The sequence below is a fragment of the Sciurus carolinensis genome, chromosome 7 (assembly GCF_902686445.1).
Source record: "Sciurus carolinensis chromosome 7, mSciCar1.2, whole genome shotgun sequence".
NCBI classification, from domain to species: domain Eukaryota; kingdom Metazoa; phylum Chordata; class Mammalia; order Rodentia; family Sciuridae; genus Sciurus; species Sciurus carolinensis.
Window position 1 is genome coordinate 102,851,862 of NC_062219.1, and position 7,132 is coordinate 102,858,993.

Below are 7,132 nucleotides of genomic sequence, written 5' to 3' on the forward strand. Positions count from 1 at the left end.
TTTTTTTTTTTTTGAATGTAAGTTCATTAAGGCCAAGGACCTTACCTTATTACGTGTTCCTAGGACTTAGAATAACACATAGGAGATCCTCAATAGTCATAGACCAACGGACTCAATTTTTTTCTATTGGAAATTCAGGGACCCATTCTATTCATTATGTAAACGCCCCAGTTAGAATGTAAAAGAAAGAGAGCAAATCTTTTGCCTACGTTTTTATGCTTAAGAGATATTAGAACACCTCACATTTCTTAGGCTTCCTACATTAGAAACATTTCCCCATTAAAGAGCTGAAAGAAAAACATAAACATAATAGATGGAAATTTCCATTCTTATATAAATACTTCTAATTTTAGAACCATAATGAGGTAGGCTAAGGATACAAAAGAAGCCTAAGATCTCCTCTAACTGACCTCTGTCAACATCACTCACTTGAATTCACCTTTCTTTATGAGGTCTCCACTGTGTATCAGGCACTGTGCTAGGTACTGGGAAATGGGATGTGCATAGGACACAGCCTCTAACCTTGATTTTACATTCTGCCTAGGGAAACCAGCACATAAATCAATAATATCAGTATAATGTGCAGCATCTGTGGAAGAACTAGACAGGGGCCCAGGAAAGGCCACTTGGTCCAGCCAGGGCCGCAGGGGATGTTTTCTCAAGGACACTTTTTGTTTGGTCCCACGCGGATGATCCCATTCTTCAGTGTTCTTGTGTTTTATATAGTATCCATAAAATGCTTACCTACTTTTCATTCTTTTAAAACAAAAGGAAGGGACTAGTTTCTAATAGTGCCAAAGGCTTTAGCTGTATTTCTAAACATGATCTACTACCTATGACAGCTATGCTAAGACTGTACGGAGTGCCTTGGTCGCTCAGGCTCCCAAAATAGACCACCACAGACTCAGCGACTTATAAACAACAGGAATTCATTTCTCACAGTTCCGGAGGGTCAGAAGTCCAAGGTCAGATGCTAACAGATTTGACGTCTGGTGAGGCCTGCTGTCTGGTTCATAGATGGACGTCTTCTTGCCATGTCCTCATGTGGCAGAAGGGACAGGGAGCTCTCCAGGGCCTCTTTTATAAGAGCACTGATTCCATTCATGAGGACTCTGCCCTCATGACCTAATCAACTCCCAAAAGCTCCCCCAATACAGTAGTTGCCCTTATCCTCGGGGATACAGTCCAAGATCCCCGGTGATTTCTTCAAACTGAAGTCAATACCGAACACTTTATAGAAGCACTGCTAGACTGTTCTGCTGAGATCCAAGATGGCTCCACAGTGACCAGCAGGCAGAGAGTACACAGCATGCATATGCTGAGCAAAGGCAGGTTGGAGCAGGATAGAGAGAGATTTCATCATGCTACTCGGAACAACCTGCAGTTTGAAACAAGAATTGCTTATTTTTGGAATTTTCCAGTTAAGATTTTCAGATCATGATCCAGGCACAATGGCTCATGCCTATAATCCCAGTGGTTTTGGAGGCTGAAGCAGGAGGATCACAAGTTCAAAGCCAGCATCAGTAACTTAGCGAGACCCTCTCTCTAAATAAAAAAAATGAAAAGGGCTTTTTAGGATATGGCTCAGTGGTTAAGAATCCCTGGGTTCAATCTCCAGTAGCAAAAAAAAGGAAAGAAAGAAAGAAAGAGAAAGAAAGAAAGAAAGAGAAAGAAAGAAAGAGAAAGAAAGAAAGAGAAAGAAAGAAAGAGAAAGAAAAAGAGAAAGAAAGAAAGAGAAAGAAGAAAGAGAAAGAAAGAAAGAAAGAGGAAATAAAGAAAGAGAAAGAAAGAAAGAAAAAGAAAGAAAGAAAGAAAGAAAGAGAAAGAAAGAAAGAAAGAAAAGAAGAAAGAAAGAAAGAAAGAAAGAAAGAAAGAAAGAAAGAAAGAAAGAAAGAAAGAAAGAAAGAAAGAAAGAAAGAAAGAGAAAGAAAAATAAAAAGAAACTTTCAGGCCATGGTTGACTGCAAATGACCAAGCCGGCTGCAAACTTCATGGATCAGCAGAGTTTTTATTCAGCAGTGGATTGATGCATTTGATGGATCCACTTTCCTGATGGAAAATGAGCTACTGGCCAAAGAGGGAGTCTGTGCTTATGTATGCTACACTGAGAGGTGACTTAATTATTGACAGAGCATGTCAGTATGGGCACTCAGGAAACAGGTTTGTAGGATTTTGAAATGTGTGTTTTACTGGGCAATAGTTTTACTTGGGGAAGAATGGAGGACTGGGGTCAGCGTTCAGTGCTTATCTCTTTCCCTTGAGGGTCCCATTGTACTGCCACTGGGAAAAGATTTATTTGGGGAAGGATCAATGCTTGGGCTTCCTCCCAGAGACCGCCATTCTAGGCTAGCTGGATATCTCCTTCCCAGGGAGTGTCTTGTCATTGGATGATGTTTGCTTCCTTCCCAGGGACTGTCCTGTCACTAACAAAGGATGTATTGGGAAAGGATCAATGTTTTCAATATGTTGCCTCCTTCCTCACTCCCTCTTTCCAGGCCACAAGATTTTGGGTTTTGTCATTTTCCATATCTTATGGCAGGTAACTGAAACTGCACCAAATGAAACCATGGGTAAGTGGGGACTGTTGTGCATCACACTGAGATTAGGGTTCAACATGTACATTTTGGTGAGACACAAACATTCAGTCCATAGCATCAAGAATTCTTCTGGGGGCTGGGGCTGCGGCTCAGTGGTAGAGCACTTGCCTTGCACATGTGAGGCACTGGGTTCCGTCCTCAGCCCCACATAAAAACTAGTAAATAAAATAAAGGTATTGTGTCAATCTACAACTAAGAGAAATATTTTTTTTAAAAAGAGGACTTTTTGTCTTCTTGATAGTGTTTGTTGCACTTTCATCTAATATAATTAGATTTTCTGTCCGGAAGATTTTCGGAAACTTTATGACAGTTAATTGCTAGAATTTTTTTTTTTTTTTTTTTTTAACCCTTCTCATCATTGAACTTTCTCCACTGAGTCTTGAATTACCCAGAGCATAGATGCTCCAGGTCAGCATATTTGGAAGTGAAAGTGACCCTTTTAGGATTTTACTGAGCCAATAATGAATATATCAGAGAAAATGAGATTTTAATTATTATCCTAGACCAAGATCTTTTTTTAGACCTATCCAAACTGTCACTCATTAGCATTGTTCCATTCCATATTAAATATGGAATATTTAATCATATTTCAATATGGCTAAATTACCTGCTTAGAAAAATCTTTAAACTTTCTGTCCTTTCCAACTGCTGCTCATCTACATTTTCTGTCACAGTTGTTTTCTCTTCTTTTTTAAGCATTTAATTCTTGACCACCTGGCTTCCTGGTTTCTCTCTTTCTGCACTCATTCTGCCTTCTCTAAAGTTAGTGAAATTCTCTGGATCAAATTATAAGTGTAACTTGTGCCAGGTGCAGTGGTACACCCCTAATCCTTACTAAAGTTTTGTGAGAGAGATACTAATATTATTTCCATTTACAGGCCAAGCTTCCTGCACATGAACCTCTGGGAGACGAACTCAAATATACCCAAACCATGGCACCCTGCTTCTTCATTCTCCCTTTCAAAGTCTTACTCACGTGATCCTTTGGTAGAGCCCCTATACATAAGGGCTGGCATTGCCCAATTTAGAATCTGCTCAAATAAACTTTTTTTAGTTATACATGGACATAATACTTCATTTAATTCATTTTTTTTATGTGGAGCTGAGGATTGAACCCAGTGCCTCACATATGCAAGATAAGTACTCTACCACTGAGCCACAAGCCCAGCCCCTCCAATAAACTTTAAAAACTTTTTTTTTTTTTTTGAGACAGACTTGGTGGCTCATGCCTATAATCTCAGCAGCTCAGGAGGCTTAGATAGGAGGATCACAAGTTCAAAGCCAGACTCAGCAAAAGAGAGTCACTAAGGAACTCAACAAGACCCTGTCTCTAAATAAAATACAAAATAATAAAACAAACACACACACACAATTTTTTTTTTTTTTTTTTTTTTTTTGGTACCGGGGTTGAACTCAGGGGTACTTGACCACTGAGTCACATTCCCAGTCCTTTTTTATATTTTATTTAGAGTCAGGTCTCCCTGCATTGCTTAGGACCTCACTAAATTGCTAAGATGGGTTTTTGAACTCATGATCCTCCTGCTTCAGCCCCCAGAGACACTGGGATTACAGGCGTGCACCACAGCACCTGGCTCTTTAAATTTTTAATATATAAGCTTATCTTTTAATAGAGGAAAATATTTTCCTATATATGGTGCCAATCCACAGAACAGTGGACCTCCTGTCAACACCCTGCCCTGAGGGTCTAGTACCTTCCTTCCAATGAACAGCAACTGCTCCTATGTTTCATTTTTCTCTCCCTCTTTGTCATTGATGATCAAAGCCCCCATTCTTCTGTTTCACATGTTCTCTCTTTAGTCCTGCTCATGCTATTAGGCCACTTAGCAATGTGTTGCATAAGGACTTTGCATATATCTTCCTTGTCTGATACAGAATTTAATTCTTCAGGATCTTATTTCTCTAATTCTAATTGGATGGTGAGACTGGGTAGAGACAGCCATTCCCATTGCCATAATGTACTTCCTATAATATCATTTTTAAAGATACTTTTTTAAAACAAACTTTAGAAAACAATTAATGTAAATATGATTTTTTTTTTTTTTTTTTTTTGCAGTGCTGGGGATTGAACCCAGGGCCTTGTGCTTGGTAGAGCACGAGGCGAGCACTCTACCAACTGAGCTATCTCCCCAGCCTCTAAATATAAATTTTATACGGAAGACAATGGCTTCCACTTCAGTGTTTATTGTGCTCTAGAAAGAATCTAAGATCTACACAGTTCTCCACATTAGTAACGGGGTTGCACTCAAAACCCCTGAGAAGTTCATCCTGGCTCTCCTGGAATTTCAGTGCGCTCATGTTTTGTATTTTTTTAAATGGAGTCTGCTCTGTCACCCTGGCTGTCCCTGAACTGCTAGCCTCAAGCCACCCTCCTGCCTCAGCCTCCTGAGTAGCTGGAATTACAGGAGCGCCCCACAGCACCTGGAAAAACTTCAATGCACTGTGTGGTCAACACTGGCGAGCTTGAAGTCTGATTTTGCCACTTAGAAGCCTGAGGTGTTGTATGAGAAGCTCAACCTTGTTATCAGTAGAATGTAAGCTTCCTGAGGACAGGTTCTGTATGTAGGAGCCTGTCAATTGACTGACAATACACAGATGAGGGAAAGATAAAGACACATCATCTAATTTTATGTGTGCAGCACACCTATACATGAGGTGCTCAGTGGTGAGTAACTAAAGGGGGTGGTGGGAATTTGGTTATTTACTTCTCTACTTAACTTAGTTTAAGTTGGGAGAAGGGAGGAAATACAAAAGGCCATTACAGGAAGAACAGATGGATTTCTTTAGGAAAGACAAATGGGATTCTAGAAGAGCAAGTGGGAGATAAGAAAGTTTGTGATGTTTGTTTATGCAGGTGTGAGCAGTCTTTCCATCTTCTTCATGGCCCCAAACTCCATGGAGGGGATTTATGGTTTATGGCAGCTTTATTCATAATTGACAAAACTTAGACGCAACCAAAGTTTTTGTTTTTCAATCTTGGTGATTGAACCCAGGGCTCATGCAGGTTAGATAAGTGCTGTACCCTGAATCACATCCCTAGCCCTTTCTATTTTATTTTGAGATAGGGTCTTGCTAAGTTACTGGGGCTGGCCTTGAACTTGTGATCCTCCTGCTTCTGCGACCCAAGTAACTGGGATTATAGGCATGGCTCCTGGAAAGATGTTCTTTAGTAGGCGAAGGAACTGTAATGTGTCCAGACAATATAATATAACTCAAGCTAAAAAGAAATGTGCTATTGGGCCTGGGGCATAGATCAGTGGTAGAGCTCTTGCCTAGCATGTGTGAGACCTAGCTTCAATCTCCAGTACTAAAAAAGAGAGAAGGGAAAAAAAGAAGAGAGCTATAAAACCATGAAGAGTCATAGAGAAATCTTAAATGAAGGTCACTTGGAAAGAAGGCAACCAACTGGAAACTCTAGAAAAGGCAAAACTATGGACATAGTTAAAAGATCAGTGTTTGCCAGGGGACAGGGTTGGGTAGTGTTATGGTTTAGATATGAGGTATCCCCCCAAAATTCCTGTGTTAATGCAGCAATGTTCAGAGGTACAATTGGATTATGAGGGCTAAAGCTTAAGCAGTTCCTGCTGGTCTGAATGGACTCACTTGGTGGTAACTGTAGGCAGGTGGGCGTGGTAGAGGAGGTGGGTCACTGGGGGCATCCGCCAGAAGGGTGCATCTTCCCTGCAGCCCCCACTCCCACTGCTTCCTGGCCAACATGAAAGGAGACGCTCTCCTCCACCATGCCCTTCTGCTATGATGCTGTGCCTCGCCTTGGACCCAGAGCAACGGAGTCGGCCCACCAAGGACTAAACCTCTGAAACTGTGAACCAACTTTTCCTTCTCCAAATTGTTTGTATCAAGTATTTTGGTCACAGCAATGAAAAGCTAACAGACACAGGTGGCATGGAAGAGGCAGAATAAGAAGATATTTAGGGCAATGAAATTTGTATGATACTACAATGATGGATATGTGTCATACGTTGGTCAAAACCCACAGAATATACAACACCAACAGCAAATCCTAGTGTGAACTATGAGCTTTGTGTGGTAATGATGTGTCAGTGCAGGTGCATTGACCATAAGGAATGCACCACTCTGAAGCAGAATGTTAGTGGTGGAGGAGGCTGTGCATGTGTGTGTACAAGGGGGTACACAGGAACTTTCTGTGATTTCCACTCAATTTTGCTGTAAACCTAAAACAGCTCTGAAAAATATAACCTGAGAAAAGAAAAAATTCAGTGTGTTTAGGAAAACATTTGACCTCTGATGATATATATATCACTAATTTGTCTTCAGAAAGTATAAAACAATGCAAGTGTTGCATAGCCAAGAATCAAACAGAACCTGTGATAGTATTCTGTTTAACTGTCATTCATACAGAACTACTAATTTTTCCCATCCTAGGCATGGGTAAGGGAGGGACGTTAGGAAGCTCAGTAGTTGTAGAATTCTTAAATACTGAGGTCTTAAGTAAAAAAATAAAAAATTAAAAAAATTTAAAAACCTTAAATTACTTA